Genomic DNA, 22,657 nt, shown 5'->3' with positions numbered 1-22,657 from the left:
TCACTGGGGGATGGTGGTGTTTCTTGGAGAAAGTGAGGACTGCAGATGCTGGAGACCAGAGTTGAAAATTCTGGCATAAAATTCCTGAAGAAGGGCTTATGCCCGAAACGTCGATTCTCCTGCTCCTCGGATGCTGCCTGGCCTGCTCTGTTTTTCCAGCACCACACTTTTCAATGCTGGTGTTTCTGTCAGATGTTAAGAGTCCAAATGCCAATAGGAAAAAAGGGGTAGAGCCACAATTTGTTTTTCCCTGTGATTCGACATTGCATTCTGTCTGGCTTTTCCCCGAGTCCAGAACTGGAGGGCATGGGTTTAGGGTGAGGGGGGAAAGGTTTCTGAGGGGCAACCTTTTTGCACAGACGCTGGTGCGTCTCAGCCAGAGGGAGTGGTGGAGGCTAGTACAATGATAATATTTAAAATGCATCTGGATGGGGATATAAATAGGACAGATTCAGATGGATAAGGAGCCAAATACTGGCAAATGGGTCACTAGATTAATTTAGGATATCTGGTCGGCATAGACCGAAGGGTATGTTTCTGTGCTCTGTGACGCTATTTCTAGATAGTTGGAACCAACTTCACAAGACTAGGACTAGGCCATTCACCCCTTACATTCAAGATCAGAGTGGTGTTGGAAATGACAGCAGGTCAGGCAGCATCCAAGGAGCAGGAACATTGACGTTTCAGACAAAAGTCTCGAATGCTGCCTGACCGGCTGTGCTTTTCCAGCACCACTCTAATCTTGACTCTAATCTCCTGCATCTGCAGTGCTCACTTTCGCCCATTCACCCCTTCCAGCCTGTCCTGAGCGGTGGCCTGACTGCGTTTATTTCAGTGAAAGAATCAGATAGATTTCAGCAGCTCTTTTAAAAAAACTTGAACGCGCTTTCTGGCTTTAATTATGTTTCTGAAGATATCATTTTAGGTATTCTCAATTTTGAAGATCAGCCATTTCTCACCCCTCCCGCCTCCCAGGTAGAGTCATCACCATCCATTATCTCTCTCTCTCTCTCTCTCTGTCCTTTGAAGGGTTTGATACAGAGGTCAAAGATGGTTCAAGGCTCGAGAAAGGACGGGTGTGGTGGGGGCTGGGGAGAAAAGAGACAGACTGGATGGGGGACAGAGAGAGAGAAAATGGCGGTCAGAGGGTGGGGGTAGAGAGAGAGAATGAGTGGGGTTGATAGAGAAATTGGGCGGGGGAGAGAGAGTGGGCGTGGTGGAGAAGTGGGAGATGGCACAGGGCAGGGTGATACTAGGCACACAGATACACAAGATGGCCACTGAGCCATCAGTTGGCCAACTTGACACACAAGATGGCCGCTGGATCACAATATGGAGAGAAACAGCAGAGCAGATACAGACACTGCCTGGGGCCACCAGAATGTTAGCACAATGGACTCACAACCCAGGTGATTAGTTTAAGGCGGGTGGGGGAGAGAATATTCATGAGTAATGAACACTGCCCGCCGAAGTGTCTGGGTCCAGCCAACACCTCTTATAGAAGTGCCAACAGCATGATACAGACTCAATACCAAATGCTAATAGCCAGGGCTGCAGGAATCCTCCTTCTCAGGGAGAGCAATTAGCGCCCATTACAACAACAATGGATTTCCATGGAGACATTGAAATGGACAATGTCTGCACTGAAACTGACAACGACTGTGTGGAAATTAACAAAGGTTGTGTTGGAACTGACAATGATTGTATCAGCTATCAACGATTCTGCAAGGATTACCATAAACACATCATGTTACAAAGACAATAATCTCATCCCTGACCGATTGTATCATAAGATGTATAAAAGTTTCTTGACGTGTGCTCCGGGTCGAGAGAAGTCTCGGAGCTGACACTGTGCTGTTGGCGTCTTTCTCTCCCTGGAGCCCCGGTATTTCCTTGTGCAATAAACTCTGTCATTGAACCCCAATTCTGACTCCGAGCCTGGTGTATTTCAGGGGAGAGAGAATGGGGCGGGGTGGCAGATGGTGGGGGGAGGGGAGAGAGAGAGAGAATGGATGGTGGGGGCTGGAAGAATGGACATGGGACAGAGGGTGGGGTGAGAGAGAATAGATGGGTGTAGAAGGTGGGGAGACGGACTGGACAGGGCCTGAGGAATGAAACGACAGGGGTACAGAGGGTGGCGTGAGAGAGAATGGACACGGTGTTTGGAGTATAGAGGGAGAACGGGCAAGAACCTGGGGATGGAGAGAGATGGACAAGGGGCGCTGTGGTTGGCGGTGGAATGGACAGTGGGAGCTGTGGGTGGTGGGAGGAAAGAACGGGGGTGCTGTGAGTGGTGAGGGAGAATGGATAGGGGGCGCTGGAGTGCCGGGGTAGAAATGGACAGGGAGCGCTGGAGTGGCGGGGGCTAATGGACAGGGGGCGCTGTGTGTGGCCAAGATCAAAAAGGTTGATGACAGTCAACACTTATCAGATGGTTTCCCGAACAGAAAAACTTGCACTGGAGACTCCCAGAAGAGGGGTGTTTCATCTGTATTCCTTCAATTAGTTTTGAAATATTGTTGTGTATCTGAATTGTTCAGGGATACCTGGGACAGAGAGAGATGGCTTTGGTTGTTGGAGGTCAGTCATCTCAGTTCCAGGACGTCTCTGCAGGAATTCATAGGGTCGTGTCTTCTTCGGCTCAACCATCTTCATCAGTGACCTTCCTCCATCATAACGTCAGAGGTGGAGATATTCGCCAATAATTGCACAATGTTCGGCACGATTCACAACTCCTCACAAACTGAAGCAGTTCAGTTTGAAATGCAACAAGATCTTAACAATATCCAATGGGCTCAGGAGTGGCAAGTAACATATCTGCCATGCCAATGACAAACAATGACTCATCCCCAAGAGAGATAATCTGACCACTGCCCCGTGATATTCAACAGTGTTACTGTCACTAAACACCCCACTATCAACATCCTTGGGGTTTACAATTGACCAGAAACTCAACTAGACTAATCACAGACACAATGGCAACAAGAGCAGGCAACAGGTCAGGCATACTATGGCGAGTAACTCGCCTCCTGACTCCCCAAACTCTGTCCATCTTCTACAAGGCACAAGTCAGCAGTGTAATGGAATACTCTCCCACCAGCTTGGATGGGTGCAGCTTCAACAACATTCAAAAAGCTTGATACCATCCAGGACAAAGTCGCCTGCTTGATTGGCACCATCTCCACATACATCCATTCCCTCTGTCCCACTGTTCAGAAGCAGGAATGTGGACGATCTACAAGATGCAACACAGAAATTCTCCAAATATCCTTAGAAAATACCTTCCAAACCAACAACCATTTCCATCTACAAGGACCAAGGCAACAGATGCTTGGGAACATAACCTCTTGCAAGTACCCCTCCAATCCACTCACCGTCTTGACTTGGAAACACATTGCTGTTCCTTCAGTGTTGCTGGGTCTAAATCCTGGAATTCTCTCCCTCAGGACATTGTGGGTCACCGTACAGCGTGTGGACCACAGAAGGTCACCATCACCTTCTCAAGGGGAACTAAATGCTGGCTAGCCAGCGAAGCCCATGTAACACGAATAACTTTTAATAAATGATTGAAACGGAGGGTTGGAACCTGCAAACTAAACAAAAATCAACGTTCAGGTGGAACAGACGTCGCGCTTTGATTCGGTCCTTATTTGAGGACAGATAAAGAGCGATATACTGACACTGAACTGGAAATAGAGAGTTAAACACCTGTAGTGTTTCACTCAGTCTATCAACTGAAAATCGATTAAAGATTAGCTCTTGACGTGTTCGTCATTAACACATAAAAAAGGACGGTGAAGAAGGCATATGGGACTCTTGCTTTCATCTCTTTAATGGCTGATGTAGTACCCACAATCCCATGCGATCCAGACACCGCTCTATTGGCCGTGAGCAGTGTTCATGGTGCGCATGTGTGAGATCGACATAGGGCCCCACCCCTCGTCGTTCTGATGGACGGGGAGACCAATCTTTGGGAAACCCTCTCGGACCGGAAGGGGCCTGGTCCTCCTGCCAATCAGAACTTCCGCCACTGTCTGAATGCGGAAGGTCGACCATGAGCTTCTGAAGTTGCTGTTGCTCCTCTCTCTCTGAATGAAGATTGAGCTTCAGTCCAGACTGTAACTTCCTTCCTCTGTTTAACATCTGGGAGGACCGCACTCTCTTTTCTCGCCCTCTTTCCCATTTCTTTTCTCATCCTTGGGTTCAGCTGTTGGTTTGTAGGAGCTGAGGGGAAAAAGAAAGTCAATCGAGGTGAAGGGACAGACTCTGGAAAAGGTTGGTCTAGATCTGTGTCTATTAATGTTTGACAGGCTTTGTTTCCTGAGCTTGATACATTTACTTGTCTGGCAAAAAAAGGATGGTGTCTTGATCCATGTTGGGGATGGAAGTGGATTATGTTGTGGGTGACTTGCTCGTAGTAGTCCAATAAGTATTAGATAAGTAATCATGACACACAAACCTTGGGTTATTGACTGTTTATTCGGAGCTCACGGGGAGAGCCAAGTCGACCTCATGGTCACAAGTCACTCTGACGAGAAACAGAGAGTTGTATGATTATATAGGTTACAATCATTTAACAATTAGCAAACTGTTAATTGCAGGATATTGAGCAAACTGAGGCACTTTGCCCAGTCACGTAGTGCCTGGACAGTTTTGGTTAGAATCTGATCAGTATACAATAGGTCCTTGCAAAGAGAAAGATATTCCCATGCAAGGAAAGAATTTGTTTATCAGGTAGCAGTACAGCTGCAAGGCCGAGTGTCTCTGTTGAGCCTGGGAAACACAATCTTAGCCTGGGAAACATAAGGTTTGGCAAGCAGGCACTAAGCTGAGATTGAAAGTGGTTTCCAGGTTTTTAATATGCGACTAAATGGCTGACCAGAATATAATAATTCTCCCACAATTCCTTCCTTCTTTTCTTTCACCAAATCAGGAGGTCAGTTCAGAGGAACCGGCAAAAGGAGGGACCCAGTGGGGCTTGTTGGCGATGGGGGTTTAGAGTCGGCAAGGTAACCGTCATAGTCCAGGTCACCAGGATCAGGAGAGAGAGTGTCAGTGACACCATCCATTGGTGCGGAAATGTCAGAAATGAGAAGCGGCACAAGTTGGGAAGATGCTGGGATATTCGGCATCAGAAGGCAGCTGAAATGGGCACAGCACTGTTTCTGGAAAATAATGCTAAGTGCTCGCAGAACGAAACCAGCAATGAGAAGCACAAGGCCCTGGAAGAGAGCGGGAGCCCAAAAGCCAAGCCAACCACCCATCCATGACCAAAGGTCCCAACGGGGAGTAGTGTCATGGAGGGAGGAGGCCGCCTTGCCAATGTGGGCGGCAATGTTAGTAATGTTGTCACTGGAGTCGGGGATGTAGATACAGCAGTCAGAGCCGATAAGGGCACAAGTGCCTGCTTTCTCAGCTAACAGGGCGTCGAGGGCCATGTGACTTTGGAGAGCAATGGTGCAGACAGTGACCATCCCTGCACTGAGCAGGTCAAAGGCTGAAGGTGTGGCATTGGCAATCTCTTCCAGAGTGGTAACAATTCGCTAACCTTCACCCTCAAGGTGGAGGGTAGCATAGGGAGGGGAGAAGGTAGAGAAAAGGTGCTGAAAAGTTGTGAGCGCTCTCTTGATTTGCGGTTTGGAAGTCTCGAAAGGCAAAGTGTGGGAGTGGTAAAGGAAAGGGACAACATAACCTAAATACCAGCTGCCAGTCCAGGAGGTAGGCAGCCAGGGGTAAGCCGTATGGCCACAAATGAAATCAGTGCCATTGGAGGGCAACAAATGATTGCATTGGGTTCCAATCCAAAAGGTGGGAAGTGAGGAATTGATGGCGGTCTTGTTGGGACCCCTGAGGTTAAGTATGCTCCTGTCTGCAGTGGGCTGGTAAGCAGTTGAAGTAAGGAGTAGGGAGAGCAGACACTTACTGAAACCAGCCTGCCATCCTGAGGGATGCTTGCTCTTGATGCAAATACTTCCTAGATGTGGAGTCATGGCAGTGAGATTGGTGAGGAACAGGGATGGGGGGTGTTCGGGCAGGGTTGTATTTTTTTTCTCTTCTCTACCCCCCCACCCTACCACCTTGCTGCAGGAGTGCTTATATTTCCCCCCGCACCCATGAGACGTGTGCAGGTGTGAGACACAGTGAAAGACAATAAGTGCACAAATCTTTATTCCACTCCCAACACCAGGAAGAAAGGAAACACCCGAGTGGCCAGTGACGAGCAGTGCCCTTCTCAGAGGGCAATGCTGCGTGATCAAACAGTGAGGGGGAGGGCAGGGATCAAATCAAAATAGAGTTGGAGGGGGAAATAATACACTCCATTCCCTGCGGTACCCACCTCTCTCTGAACAGCCCAAAGGTGTTGGTGGGCACCGCGTGCTCCTTCTCCAGAGACACCCCGGCTCTGACATACCCACAGAGGAGGGGCAGGCAGTCACCCTAACGACCCCCTCTATGGCCTGCTGCCTGGACCTGTTTATGGCCAGTTTGGCCAGGCCCAGGAGCAGAGGAGGTCCTGTGACCTGTCCTCCCCACATCGCCCTGGGTGCCCAAACATGACAGGAGTGATAGTATTGAGGCTGGAACCAACCCATGAATGTATCCATTGTATATCCCACTGATTGCCAGCGGAGGTGGGTATTATCCCCGTCAGAGTTTGGGGCGCTCACCCACTTAGGAAACCGGGGGGATGTGAAAAGTTGTGACAGCAGCAGAGCGACCCTGATACAGCCCCCCCATTCAGCAGGGTCAGATTCATTAAAAGGTATGGATCTCAGGGGGAATCCCTCCCTTGGAGTGGATGGGAATATGGGCACAAACCCAGCAGCTCGAGCGGCTGTCCTTTTCTGCATAAAGGTATGTCCTGTAAAGAAAAATATGACACTGTAATTCCCATTTACTACAGATCACCAGGTTATCCATTGTGGCCCAATCAAACACAGTCAGTGAAAGAAAGATAAGGAAGAGTGCAGTGAAAGGCAGAATGATCAGGCTGAACCATTCACGATGAAGACTGAAGATGTGTCTCTGACGGGGGTCTTCTGGTGTTCCTCCAGGAGGTGGCGCTCGTTTTCATTGTGTTGTGTGTGTGTCCATGCGGCCTCCCCATGACCTTGACTGTTGACCGGGGAACCCCAGCAGGGACTAGGAACGGGCCTTTCCATCTCAGCCCCAATATGCCCCGGTCCTACAGGCAGGGAGGATTGGAAATGAGGGGTCGGGGCTGGGGAGGGAGTTGGGGATGGGAAGTGAGGGTTATTTGAAATTGGAGAACCCAATCCTGAGTCCTCCGAGCTGTAGGCTGCACAGGCGGGAGATGAGGTGTTGTTCCTCCAGGTTGTGGTTTGGTGTGGTGTGGTAACGGAGGAGGCCAAAGGTGGTCATGCCAGGAATGGAGTGGGGGAGGGGGATTAAAATGGGTGGTGACTGGGAGGTCCGGTCGGCCTCTGTGGACCCGGCTGCGATGCTCGGCGAACCGTTCCCCAAGTTTATGCTCGGTCTCCCCGATGTAGAGAAGACCACCATTGGCAAACACATGGCAAATGGAGTACCACAATGTGAAGTGAGAGCCTTTCTGTAGAAATAAAAGCTGAAAGGAGGTGTATTGTTTAAATGGTGATGGATTGGGATGTGGAGAAGGTGAGGACTGAGATCAGAGTCAAAGTGTGGGACTGGAAAAGCACACTAGGTCAGGTAGAATCCAGGGAGCGGCAGAGTCGACATTTCGGGCACCAGCCCTTTATTAGGAATGATGTGTGGACATACCAAGGGGCCTCGGCGTCCTCCTACACCAGTCACTGCCAGTTGTCAGACAGGTGCAGCAAGCAGTCAGCAAGGCAAGTGTTATATTAGCAAGAGGAATTGAGCTCAGAAGTGAGAATGTCTTTCTGCAGTTAGGGGATCATTGAATATATTCGAGGCTGAGCTCATCTGATTTTAGAACAACCATGAAGTGGATGTTTGTGGGGGAAGGCAAGAAAATGATTTTAAGACCAGTACAGAACAGTTACAGGGTCAGACAGCACAGAAACAGACCCTTCAGCCCAACTAGTCCATGCTGACTATATTCACAAACTGAACAAGTCCCACCTAGATTGGCCCAATTCCCTCTGAACCTTTCCTATTCATGTACTTATCCAAATATCTTTTAAATATTGTTACTGTACCTGCATCCACCACTTCCTTTGGACATTTATTCCACACACAAACCACTCTCTGTGTTGTAAAAAAAGGTGCCCCTCCTGCCTTTTTGAAATCTTTCTCCTCTCGCCTTCAAATTTGCTGCCTAATCTTGAACCACCCACCCGAGGGAAACAATACCTGGCAGTCACCTCATCTATCCCCCTCATGATTTTATAAACCTCTGTGCGGTCACCTCTCAACCTCCTGTGGTCCACTGAACAAGTCCCAACCTATTCATCTAGATGTCGGCAGAATCACAACCAATCCGTTGAATGTTGGTGCAGGTTTGTAAGCCCAGATGGCCTACTCCTGCTTCCAATTCTCTCTCGCTATCCAGGACAGCAAGAGAACATAAGACATGGGAGCAGAAATTTAGGCCATTCAGCCCATCAAGTCTGCTCCATCATTCAATCATGACTGATACGTTTCTCAATCACATTCTCCCACTTTGTCTCCATAACCCTCCATCGCCTAGATACTCAAGAGCGTCTCTATCTCAGTCTTAAATATCCTCAGTGACCTGGCCTCTACAGCCTACTGTGGCAGTGAATTCCATAGATCCACCACTCTCTGGCTGAAGAAGTTTCTCCTTACCTCCATTCTGAAAGGTCTTCCCTTTACTCTAAGGCTGTGCCCACTGGTTCCAGTCCCTCCAACCAATGGAAACATCTTCCTAACTTCCACTCTGTCCAGGCTGTTCAACATTCTGTATGTTTCAGTTAGACCCTCCCCCCTCCCGAGTGTGGGCCCGTTAATCAGCATGAACCAGACCCTTCAGGATGAGGTACAGCAGGGATTAGGATCAGCAAAGTGAGAATGGACGGAGTATGTGTGGGATGGAGATTTTCAGCTTCTAGGGAATAAGAGAGGAAAGAGAGTTCACTATAAATTAGAATTGTCCGGATGGGCTGATGGGCCAAGGAGGAACAGATGGAGTTGAATTTGGAGAAATGTCAGGTTTGCATTTTGGTCAAGTAATCCAGGCAGGACTGACATAGTTAAGGGAAGTGTTGCAGAACAAAGAGACCTTGGAGTGCAGGTTCATAGTTCCTTGAGAGTGGAGTCACAGGTAGACAGGATAATGAAGAAGGCATTTGGGATGCTTTCTTTTATTGGTCAAAGCATTGAGTAGATGAGTTGGGAGGTCATGTTGTGGCTGTACAGGACATTGTTTGGACCATCTTTGGAATACTGCATTCAGTTCTGGTCTCCCTGCTACAGGAAATGTGTTGTGAAACTTTGAAAGGGATTGGTAAAGATTTGCGAAGCTGTTGCCAGAGTAGGAGGGTTTGAGCTATAGGGAGAGTCTGAATGGACCAGGATATATTCTTGGTGCATCGGAGGCTGAGTGGTGACCTAACATATTTATAAGGGGCATGCATAGGGTGAAGGTCTTTTCCCCAGGGTATGGGAGTCCAGAACTAAGAGGGGCATAGGTTTAAGGTGAATGGGGAAAGGGAAGTGAGGGGCAACTTCTTCACACACAGGGTGGTGAATGTATGGAACAAGCTGCCAGAGGAAGTGGTGGAGGCTGGGGCAATGACAACATTTAAAAGGCATCTGGCTGGCTCCATGAATAGGAAGGGTTTAGAGGGATGTGGGCCAAATGCTGGCAAATGGGACGCGATTAATTTAGGAATTCTGGTCAGCATAGACGAATTGGGATGACTGGTCTGTTTCTGTGCTGTATGACTCAAATCGTCTTCAGTGAAAGCAGAAATGTGGTTGTGAAGACTGGATTTGCAGAGCAGCTTTCAAGGATATTTTGCCCTTAATGGGATCAGAAGAAGTTAAAATGAAATCTTTCATTTGTGAGCCAGCAACTGAGTGAGTGAGGGCATCTGGGATTTTGTTGGAAAGTGGGAATTGATTGCACTGTGGGGATGAAGCCCTACCCTATCCAGTCATTTCTGCTGGTGGGTGAGTCTAGGCCTCAAGGTTAGGGGGAGTGGATTTCAGACAGAGATGAGGACAAATTGCTTATCCCAGACAGTAGTGAATCTATGGAATTCTCTGGTCAAGGAAGCAGTAGAGGCAGCTTCATTAAATATATTCAAGACACAGTTGGATGGGTTTTTGCATGGTACGGGAATTAAGGGTCGTTGGGATAATACAGGGAGGATGAGTTAAGACGATGGATAGATCGACCATGATCTTAATGAATGGTGGAGCAGGCTGGATGGGCCAAATGGCCTACTCCTGCTTCTATTACTCCAAAACTATAACCCTGCATTTCCCATGGCTAACCCACCTAACCTGCACATCCCTGGACGCTCTGGTCAATTTAGCATGGCCAGTCCAAATCAGGCCTGGTGAGCAGTGAGGTGATGTGGAAAATGAACATCAGAGAATGATAGAAAGGGACAAGGAGAGTAAATGTACCAGCAATCAAAACTGGATTCTGAAGATCACAAAAATTGAATCTAAAAATGGTGTCTGAATGTTTGCTGCATTGTAACAAAAGTGAATGAATTAACTGCACACATTGAAGTGAATAATTATGATCTGAGACTCCTTACAGAGACATGGCTTCAGGATGACAAGGATTGGATCCTCAATAGCGAGGGGGTAATCAAATGGGAAGCTAGGTAAAGGTAGAGGGTTGGCACTGCTAATCCAAACACTGATCACAGGGTAGTCTGGTGTCAGCTCAGGTTTCAGGTCCTGATTTCTTTGTCCTCTGTTGATCTCCCTGTTCCCCAGGAGTATGATGTCGGTCTGTTCTCAGCTCTGCTGAATCTCTGCTGAAGTCTTGACCCCACTTTTACACCTTCCGGAAGAGTAAAACAACCCACAATCTCCCAGCCTGTCAACCATCCAGACACAGAGTGTAGTCATAGCAAGGAATCAAACAAGAAAAATGAAACCAAATTCAAAATAAATATGTGCTCGTGTTTAATGTTTGTTCATGAGGAAGTAAACCAGAAATAGGACTCTCCCAGAATTCTTATGGTGCCCTACTTAAGGAATTCTCTCTCCCTTCCATCGAACTATTTGTACCCAGCTAAGATTTACAACAATATTTACATCAACAGAAATAAACCATCTGTTACAAAATAGTCATAGAAATATACAGCACGGAAATAGACTTTTTCTCTCATGCACACACGAGTCCATGGGGATGAATTTGTATTTGCAGAATTATATTTACAAATACATTGTATTGTGCATTTTTTGAGCAAAATCTGCAGGCAGTCAATCCATGTCATATTTTGTAAATTCCACTTTGGAAATAGAACCAGTCTGACTCAAGATTGGGATACAGACAGATCCTCACCTCACACCTTTAATGCATCGTCTGAGCGGAGATGGCACCTTTTGTTATAAAACTTTTAAGTTCTCTCGAGAAGGTGCCTTACAGGACGTATCTTAATGATACCTGCAACCCATTCTGAAATATGAAAGCCTTAACAATCCAGGTTTGTTCAATATATCATTTCAGTGGCAGGACATTGTCATGTTTTTCCATAAATTCTGTGCGTTCTGATCTTATACTCCACAACCACCTGATGATAGAGCAGTGCTCCGAAAACTAGTAATTCCAGATAAACCTGTTGGGCTATAACCTGGTGTTATGTGATGTTTAACTTTGTCCAGGTTCGGGTGGATTGGCCATGCTAAATTACCCATAGTACCCAGGGATGTCCAGGTTCGGGTGGATTGGCCATGCTAAATTACCTATAATGCCCAGGGATGTGCAGGGTAGGGTGGATTGGCCATGCTAAATTACCCATAGTACCCAGGGACCTGCAGGGGAAGGTGGATTGCCGTGCTAAATTCCCCATAGTGCCCAGGGATGTGCAGGTTAGGGTGGATTGGCTATGCTAAATTACCCATAGTGCCCAGGGATGTGCAGGTTAGGGTGGATTGGCCATGCTAAATTGTCCCATAGTGCCCAGGAATGTGCAGATAAGGTGCATTACTCAGGGTTAACTGTCGAGCAATAGGGGTAGGGGAATGGGTGTGGGTGGGTTACCCTTCTAAGGGTCGGTGTGGACTCGTTGGGCCGAGTGGCCTGCTTCCACACTTTGGGGATTCTCTGAAGAGAAGGGGTTTGTCCAAACTGTACAGTGCAGCGCAGGCGCAGCGTTGAGCGGGCCAAGGGCGAGGGGGGAGGAGGGGAGAGGGGAGGGAGGGGAGGGGGGGAGGGGGAGGGAGGGGAAGGAGGGGAGGGGGATGGAGGGGGAAGGGGAGGGAGGGGGAGGGGGAGGGGGAGGGGGGAGGGGGAGGGGGAGAGGGAGGGGGAGGGGAAGGGGAAATCTGTTCACTTGTAGCAACTGGAGTGAATCCAGGGAGGGAGGAGACTCTGCAAACTCAGGTATGTGTCTTAGTTACCCGGGTGAGGTGAGGAGGGGAGATAGAGATTGGGAACTGGGTGGGATAGATATCTTTTCTACCCTGGACTGACAGTGGTGACCTTTAAAATCCCTTTTTACAGAGTATTTGAAGATCTGAAGTTGGAAGTTTCAAACTCAACGGATGAAGGGCTTATGCCCAAAACATTGACTCTCCTGCTCCTCAGATGCTGCCTGACCTGCTGTGCTTTTCCAGCGCCACACTTTCTGACTCTGACTCTCCAGCGTCTGTAGTCCTCACTTAGACGTCAATGTCTGACAGTCACTCAATCCATCGGGACCACAACGGTTTTCAACTCTGATTCTGTGAGAAGGAGCAAAGCTTTTTGGTTCCTGTTTGGGTACATTTTCAGCATCAGTGGGACTGGATGAGAGACCCCACTGTTGCAGTGCACTGAGTGTGGGGCCTGGAACGAGGACTTCACGGTGGGGAGGGGCTCCACATGTGTTTGTGTGTGGCTGAAGCTTAGACCATGGAGAAACCCAAGGAATCCCGCCCCGTAGAGGAACCGTGGAAGTGGGGGGACTGCGGGAAAGGCTTCTGTTTCCCGTCTGCCCTGGAGACTCAGAGACGCAGTCACACCGGGGAGAGGCCGTTCCCCTGCCCTGAGTGCGGGAAGGGCTTCATCAATTCCTCCCACCTGCTGACACAGCAGCAGATTCCCACTGGGGAGAGGCCATTCACCTGCCCCGTATGTGGGAAACATTCAGTCAGGTGGGCAACTTGCGCAAACACCAGCGGGTCCACACCAGAGAGAAGCCCTTCAGCTGCCCCAAGTGAGGGAAGAGCTTCACCTGCTCCTCCCACCTGCAGAGGCACCAGCGGGTTCACATGCCATCGCAGGGGGATTGAAGGAGCAACGGTTGAGTGCCATTATTGATTGGACTATCAACCCAGTTCCAGGGACTCCTGGGTTTGAATCCCACTGTGGCAGATGGTGGAATTGGAATTCGGTCAGAAATCTGGAGTTCAGAACCTAACAGTGAAACCACTTTCGGGGGGGTGGGGGTGGAGAAACCGCCATCTGATTCACTCACGTCCTTTTTGTTTTGGGAAGGAAACTGTCGTTGTGGGAAAGGATTCACTCAATCGTCCCAGCTCCATCCTTTACCCGGTCTGGCCTATACCTGACTCCAGACCCACAGCAGTCTGGTTGACTCTACACTGCCCCTTCCTGGCGAATGAGTGGGGAGAAAATTACTTGGAGACAGGGTATGGATTAAAATTGGTGAGTGAGGCAACACTTCCTACAGGTTAAGGATGTACCAAGGATCCAATTACAAAGGGACAACTTGGTGGTGACCAATAGTAAAGGAGTTGGGGGGAGTGTGTGCACTTTGAGCTTGAGCTGTTTAAAAAATATAACCTACTTTTTCTACACCTTTTTGCTGGGGGGATCTGAAGCTGTAACTTACCGCCGGGCTCAGACTCTTATTGAAAGCTTTGAGCTCCCAAGAGGTTTTTGTTTTAAAGCTGCTCATTTCTTGCAGCCTCCTGCACTAAGTTTCCAGTGCAGTGTATCAGATGGAGCAGTGAATGAGAAGCTAGTATTGTTAGAAATGGTAAATTTTTTTGTGAGTGCAGGTACTGCATCATTTCGTTAGCATTGTAAAGTTTACTGGCAGCACCAGGAGCTGTGGGCTGTGTTCACTAGAAACGATGTGGAAGTGCCAGTGTTGGACTGGGGTGGATAAAGTTTAAAAATCTCTCAATACCAGGTTATAGTCCAACAGGTTTGTTTGGAAGCACAAGCTTTCAAGTGCTGCTCCTTCATTCGGTGGTTGTGGAGAATAAGTTCATGATCATAGAATTTATAGTCAAAGCAGTCGAGTGTCATGGAGATGTGATTCATTAAACAATTTTAGATTTAAATATTTCATGGTTTAGAATTGGCTTCTGTTCTTTGGTATGTTAATCCCAGAACATAGTTTAACTGCAGAGCTTTTCTAACAAGCATGTCAGTCTGACTCGACATTGGGACCCAGACAGAATTCACACCTCCTGTCAGAAAACCTCTGCATTTAAATGACGTTCTGAAATGGCTGATCTTAAACATTGAGAATAGCTACAATTATATATTCAGAAACATCATTGAAGTCTGAAAGCATGTTCAATTTTATTTTACAGGAGCTGCTGAAATCTTTCTGAAACTTGCACTAAAAAAGTGTGCAGTGAGGCCACAGCTTGGGACAGGCTGGAAGGGGTGTATGGCTTATTCCTTGTTTTGTGAAATTGGTTCCAACTATGTAGAAATAGTCACAGAGCGGGAAACAAACCCTTCAGTCAATGCCGACCAGATATCCTAAATTAATGTAGTGACGCATTTGTCCCATACCCTATAAATTCTTCCTTTTCATATACCCATCCCGATGCCTTTTAAATGTTGTAATTGTACCAGCCATCACCACTTCCTTTGGCAGCTCATTCCATACACACACCACACTCTGTGTTAAAAGGTTGCCCCTGAGGTCCCTCAAATCTTTCTGGTCTCACCCTAAATCTATGCCCTCTAGTTCTGAACTCTCCCTACCCTGGGGAAAAGACATACAAAAGTTGAGTAGCCATTAAAATGCAAAAAGAAAACAATATTGAGCCACAGAGGGAATAAAAAATTGTGACTTTTGCACTCCTATTGGCATTTGGACACTTAAAATCTGTCAGTAACACTAGCATCTCCACAGGGAATACTGCGCATGATCCTCGGTGTCAGCAAGCACTGCGCATGCTTCTCGCTGACCGCAGAAAGGGCGCGTGACCTTCTTTTGACGAACCAATAGGACGCCCTGGAGGACCGGAAGGGGACGGGTCCTCCTGCCAATCAGAGCCGCTGTATTGTCTGAATGCGGAAGTTGGACCTTGAGCTTCTGCTGTTGCTCCTCTCTCTCTCTGAATGAAGATTGAACTTTACTCCCAGACTGCAACCTTTTTCCTCCATACAATATCTGTGAGTATGGCCCTCTTTTCTCGCCCAATGTTTCCATTTCTTTTTCATTCTGGGGTTCAATTGTTGACCTGCAGCAACTGAAAGGAAAGAGTGAATTCAGGGAGGGGACACTTGGGCAATGTTGGTCCAGGTCTGTGTCTCAATTGGCAAACATATGGCAACTACAGTACCACCGTGTGAAGTTATAGACTTTGTTGTGATTTTTAAAAAATGCACAAAGGAGGTGCATTATTTAAATGGTGATACACTGGGATGTGGAGAAAGTGAGGACCGCAGATCAGTCGAAAAGTGTGGTGCTGGAAAAGCACAGCAGGTCAGGCAGCATCCAAGGATCAAGAGAGTTGATGTTTCAAGCAGGAGCCCTTCTTCAGGAATGATGTGTGGATGGACAAATGGGTCTCAGCGTCCTTCTACACCAGTCACGACCAGTTGTCAGACAGGTGTAGCAAACAATCAGCAAGGCAAGTGGTATATTAGCAAGTGGAATTGAGTTCAGAAGTGGGGATGCCTTCCTGCAGTTAGATTAGATTACTTACAGTATGGAAACAGGCCCTTCAGCCCAATAAGTCCACACTGACCTGCTGAAGCGCAACCCACCCAGACCCATTCCCCTACATTTACCCCGTCACCTAACACTATGGGCAATTTAGCATGGCCAATTCACCTAATCAGCACATTTTTGGATTGTGGGAGGAAACCCACGCAGACACGGGGAGAACGTGCAAACTCCACACAGTCACCTGAGGTGGGAATTGAACCTGGATCTCTCGTGCTGTGAGGCAGCAGTGCTAACCACTGTGCTGCCCACGTTAGGGGGTCATTGAATGTATTCAAGGCTGAGTTCATCTGATTTCTGAACTGCAATGAAGTGGATGGTAACGGGGGAAGGCAAGAAAATGATTTTAAGACAAGTACATAACTGTTCAAGTCAGACAGCACAGAAACACGATTAGAGTGGTGCTGGAAAAGCACAGCAGGTCAAGCAGCATCCGAGGAGCAGGAAAATTTACGCTTTAGGCAGGAGCCCCTCCTGCCCAAAATGTTGATTTTCCTGCCCCTCGGATGCTGCCTGACCTGCTGTGCTTTTCCAGCATCACACTAATCGTGGCTCTGATCTCCAGCATCTGCAGTTCTCACTTTCGCCGAGCACAGAAATAGACCCTTCAGCCCAACTAGTCTATGCTGACTATATTCACAAACTAAACCAATCCCACCTGCCTGTCTTTGGCCCATATCCCTCCGAACCTTTCCTATTCATGTACTTCTCCAAATGTATTTTAAATGTTCACCTCACCTATACCCCTCATGATTTTATAAACCTCTGTAAGGTCACCTGTGCTCCAGTGAGAGTAGTCCCAGCCTCTGCACCCCTATGTAGGGAGATCCATATCCATTTATGATCTGTTCAATGCTGGTGCAGGCTTGAAAGACCAAATGGCCTACTCCTGCTCCCAATTCTCACTGTGTCCAGGACAGCAAGAGACCATCAGACAGAGGAGCAGAAACACGACCTCCCAACTCCTGTACTCCTGGAGGGCAAAAAGAAGACATAGCTTTGGCAAATATGATGAAGGAGAATCCAAAGGGTTTTTACAAATACATTAAGGGCAAAAGGGTAACTAGGGAGAGAATAGGGCCCCTCCAAGATCAGCGAGGTGGCCTTTCTGTGGAGCCGCAGGAGATGGGGGAGATACTAAACGAGTATTGTGCATCAGTGTTTACTGTGGAGAAGGACATGGAAGATATAGAATGTAGTCAAATAGATGGTGACATCTTGAAAAATGTTCATATTACAGAGGATGTGGTGCTGGATGACTTGAAACGCATAAATCCCCAGGATCTGATCATGTGTAACCTAGAACTCTGTGGGAAGTGAGGGAAGTTGCTGAGATATTTGTATCATTGATAGTCACAGGTGAGGTGCCAGAAGACTGAGGTTGGCTAACGTGGTGCCACTGTTTAAGAAGGGCAGTAAGGACAAGCCAGGGAACTACAGACCAATAAGCCTGATGTCTGTGGTGGGCAAGTTGTTGGAAGGAATCCTGAGGGACAGTATTTATACATTTGGAAAGGCAAGGACTGATTAGGGATAGTCAACATGGCTTTGCGTGTGGGAAATCATGTCTCACAAACTTGATTGAGTTTTTTGAAGAAGTAACAAAGAGGCATGATCTATGTGGACTTCAGTAAGGTGTTCGAGGTTAGATCTCATAGAACACAAGGAGGACTTGCTCAAAGGTCGAAGACAGAGGGTGATGGTGGAGGGTAGATTTTCAGACTTGAGGACTGTGACCAGTGGAGTGCCACTAGGATCGGTGCTGGATTCACTACTTTTCATAATTTACATAAATTATTTTGATGTGAACATAGGAGGTACAGTTAGTGAGTTTGCAGATGACACCAAAATTCCAGGTGTAGTGGACAGCAAGCAAGGTTACCTCAGATTTACAACAGGATCTTGATCAGATGGGCCAGTGGCTGAGGAGTGGCAGATGGAGTTCAATTTAGATAAATGTGAGGGGCTGCATTTTGGAAAAGCAAATCAGAGCAGGACATGTACATTCAATGGGAAGGTCCAGGGGAGTGTTTAGATTAGATTAGATTAGATTACTTACAGTGTGGAAACAGGCCCTTCGGCCCAACAAGTCCACACCGACCCGCCGAAGCGCAAAACTATCGCCCCGCCCCGTATTGTTTCCGAATCCTTGGAGGACTCCTCCGACCACGCCCCCTGAGTTGACGATGACGTCACTCATCGTGACCCCGCCCCCTCTCCGAGCTGGCGCACGCGCAGTGTAGCTCCCGCAGCGGGACGGGCGGCAGTATGACTGATGGCGCCGGCGGCCGAAGGAACAAGGACAGAAACCGCTGGGAAAGGCTGAGCGGGTCCGGGGGGAATCCTTCTTCAGAACACGGACAGGTCTCAGAAACATCCCGGGGGAGGTCGCCAAGTGAGACAGGGTAGGATTGGGAACCGCGGGGGGGAGGGGGAGGTTTATAAACTCCTCGGGGGAGGCCTGAGGCCTCCAATAAAAGCCCCACAGGCCCAGTGTTTACTTCAGCAGCGAAGGACCCCTCGGGTTGCCTATGGCAACCGGCGGCCATCTTTGTGAAGGTCAGGCGGAAGTTGCCTTAGGGCCTGGAGCGACCGGCGGCCATCTTTGTGAAGGTCCGGCGGAAGTTGCCTTAGGGCCTGGAGCGACCGGCGGCCATCTTTGTGAAGGTCCGGCGGAAGTTGCCTCCGGGACTGGAGCGCCGGGCGGCCATCATTGTGAAGGTCAGGCGGAGGTTGTCTTCGTGCCGGCGTCGCGGGCGGCCATCTTGGTGAAGGCATCGTCCGCTGTCATTTCCGGGAGAGGATTCCAACCTCGGGGCAGCCTTTGTGTCAACTAGAATTTCCTGATTTCACTCTGGGAGACCTGGCCCTGAGCTTGGTCTGTGTGTGCCCTTAAAACAGGAAAAGGAAGTGGGAGAGAGAGGTCCGGGGAGAAAAAAAACACTTAGATGGGCTGTGAATTTGAGGTGAATTAATGTGATAATCTGTGGCACTGGAACAGAATGTGGGTCCTTCCAAGGTGGCAGTGACCAGGAGAGCATTGACATGTTGATGTTAGTTACAGTTTGTAGACAAGAGAAAAGGGCGAACACCAGGAGTGGAGGAAAGACATGAGGATGGGTTTGAACTTCAATGCAGGGGGAGGGATCATGTGTAGGATTCAAATTTAATACATTCGGTGAGCAGATAGGAAAAGTGTTCTGTCGGAAGTCGAACTGTCCCCTCAGTTTTATTTTTAATCTTGTGCTCACAGTGATGTCTTTTGTACATTTCTTCTTTTACAGGATGACGCCAGTTTCAGATGGGAAACTCGAGACAAACATCATAGCATGGAAACAGACCCTTCAGTCCAACTCATCCATGCTGACCAGATATCCCAACCTAATTTAAATCCACTTGCCAGCAACTAGCCCATATCCCTCTGAACCCTTCCTATTCATATACCCATCCAGATGCCTTTTACATGTTGCAATTGTACTAGCCTCTACCACTTCCTCTGGCAGCTCATTCCACACACGCACCATACTCTGAGTGAAAAGGTTGTCCCTTGGGTCTCTTTTATATCTTTCCCCTCTCACCCTAAGCCTATGCCCTTTAGTTCTGGACGTCCCCCACCCCAGGGAAAAGACTTTGTCTATTTATCCTACCCATGCCCCTTATGATTTTATAAACCTCTATAAGGTTTATAATCCTCCAACGCTTCAGAGAAAACAGCCCCAGCCTATTCAACTTCTCCCTATAGTTCAAATCCTCCAACCCTGGCAACATTTTTGTAAACCTTTTCTGAACCCTTTCAAGTTTCACAACATCCTTCCGATAGGAAGGAGACCAGAATTGCATGCGATATTCCACCAGTGGCCTAACCAGTGTCCTGTACAGCCACAACATGACGTCCTAACTCCAGTAATTAATATTCCGACTAATAAAGGAAAGCATACCAAACACCCTCACTATCCTATCTACTTGCAACTCCACTTTCAAGGAGCTAAGCACCTGAACTCCAAGGTCACTTTGTTCAGCAACACTCCCTGGGACCTTACCATTACGTGGTGCGCATGTGTGCGATTGGAATGGGACCCGCCCCTCGTCGTTCTGATGGACGGGGAGACCAATCTTTGGGAAACCCTCTAGGACCGGAAGGGGCCTGGTCCTCCTGCCAATCAGAACCTCCGCCACTGTCTGAATGCGGAAGGTCGACCATGAGCTTCTGAAGTTGCTGTTGCTCCTCTCTCTCTGAATGAAGATTGAGCTTCAGTCCAGACTGTAACTTCCTTCCTCTGTTTAACATCTGGGAGGACTCCACTCTCTTTTCTCGCCCTCTTTCCCATTTCTTTTCTCATCCTTGGGTTCAGCTGTTGGTTTGTAGGAGCTGAGGGGAAAAAGAAAGTCAATCGAGGTGAAGGGACAGACTCTGGAAAAGGTTGGTCTAGATCTGCGCCTGTTAATGTTTGACAGGCTTTGTTTCCTGAGCGTGATACATTTACTTGTCTGGCAAAAAGGGATGGTGTCTTGATCCATGTTGGGGATGGAAGTGGATTATGCTGTGGGTGACTTGCTCGTAGTAGTCCAATAAGTATTAGATAAGTAATCATGACACGCAAACCTTGGGTTATTGACTGTTTATTCGGAGCTCACGGGGAGAGCCAAGTCGACCTAATAGTCACAAGTCACTCTGACGAGAAACAGAGTTGTGTGATTTTATAAGTTACAATCATTTAACAATTAGCAAACTGTTAATTGCAGGAAATTGAGCAAACTGAGGCACTTTGCCCAGTCACGTAGTGTCTGGACAGTGTTGGTTAGTAGCTAATGTGTACAATAGGTCTTTGCAAAGAGAAAGATAATCCCATGCACGGAAAGAATTTGTTTATCAGGTAACAGTACAGCTGCAAGACCGAGTGTCTCTGTTGAGTCTGGGAATTAAGGGTAGTTGGGACAATGCAGGGAGGAGGAGCTCAGACACTGGATAGATCAGCCCTGATCGTAATGAATGGTGGAGCAGGCTGGATGGGCCAAATGGCCTACTCCTGCTTCTATTACTATGAAACTATAACCCTGCATTTCCCATGGCTAACCCACCTAACCTGCACATCCCTGGGCACTGTGGCCAATTTAGCATGGCCAATCCAAATCAAGGCCGGTGAGCAGTGTAGTGATGTGGAAAATGAACATCAGAGAACAATAGAAAGGGACAAGGGGAGTAACTATACCAGCAATCAAAACTGGATTCTAAAGATCACAAAAATTGAAACGATACATGGTGTGTCTGAATGTGTGCCGCATTGTAACAAAAGTGAATGAATTAACTGCACACACTGAAGTGAATAATTATGGTCTGAGACTCCTTACAGAGACATGGCTTCAGGATGGCAAGGATTGGATCCTGAATATTGAGGTGTAGTCAGATAGGAAGCGAGGTAAAGGCAGAGGATTGGCATTGCTAATCAAAGCACTGATCACAGGGTAGTCTGGTGTCAGCTTGGGTTTCAGGCCCTGATTTCTCTGTCCTCTGATCTCCCTGTTCCCACAGAGTAAGATGTTGGTCTGTCCTCACCTTTGCTGGACTTCTGCTGAAGCTTTCACGCCTCTTTTACAGCTTCCAGAACAAGAAAACATTCAGTCAATCGAAAGCCAACCCACAATCTACCAGAAATAGGGCTCTTCCAGGATTCTGAGAGTGCCCTAATTGAAGAATTCTCTCTCCCTTCGATGTAACTATTAGTACTGTTGGAGCAAAGTAACTCGTGTGTCAAATCGTTTAAAGTAAAGTAGTCAGGAGAAGAGACCTTGAGCAATTAACTAGCTTTATTCGTTGCCATTGGGGAATACCTCTTAGTTCAAAATAAAGTCTGACGTAATCCAATAAAATACAGAATGTTACAAGTTTTATGTAAAACACAAGCCCCACTCTCCATTAATTATGCAACTGAGGGGCAGTCGTAAGGTTCACATACATTGTCCATACCTACATTTCTTAATGTCTACAAAACTGAATGTTATTTTATACTGCAGGTTCAACTAAACTCTAATTACTGATAAGGGACAGAGAGAACGAATCTGTCATTCTATGAAGCAGCACAGTCTAATGGCCTGAGGAGGAGAGACAGCCTGCAGCTGCAAGGTCAAGCTTTCAAAACAGAATTCCTTACTCTTCAATACTCTTTGCTACCTTCCCCACCCTCCTCCCTGACCTATCCCCACCCCCATTCACCTATTGTACTCTATGCTACTTTCTCCCCACCCCCACCCTCCTCTCATTTATCTCACCACCCTGCAGGCTCTATTCCTGATGAAGGGCTTTTGCCCGAAACGTCCATTTTCCTGCTCCTCGGATGCTGCCTGAACTGCTGTGCTTTTCCAGCACCACTCTAATCAAAAGTGGAGTGGCCATGTTGAATTACCCATAGAGCCCAGGGATGTGCAGGTTAGGGTGGATTGGCCATGTTGAATTACCCATAGTGCCCAGGGATGTGTAGGTTAGGGTGCCCCCTGCCCCCCTCGCCCCTGCCCCTCCGCCCCCCCGCCCCTGCCCCTCCGCCCCCGCCCCCATTCACATAGCTTTCATTCTTGTTAACTCCACTGTTGGCTGAAACAATTATACCCCGGTGTTAGTTCATCTA

At 47.9% G+C, this 22,657-nt stretch overlaps 1 pseudogene; it reads right to left on the bottom strand.

Moving 5' to 3' along the window:
* Positions 1 to 22,657, bottom strand: part of LOC140460741 (uncharacterized) — a 59,434-nt pseudogene that overhangs the window by 5,618 nt on the left and 31,159 nt on the right.

Source organism: Chiloscyllium punctatum, chromosome 36 (genome assembly GCF_047496795.1).
Source record: "Chiloscyllium punctatum isolate Juve2018m chromosome 36, sChiPun1.3, whole genome shotgun sequence".
NCBI classification, from domain to species: domain Eukaryota; kingdom Metazoa; phylum Chordata; class Chondrichthyes; order Orectolobiformes; family Hemiscylliidae; genus Chiloscyllium; species Chiloscyllium punctatum.
The sequence above is the reverse complement of the archived record's forward strand: the minus strand, read 5'-3'. Positions and strand labels throughout refer to the sequence as shown.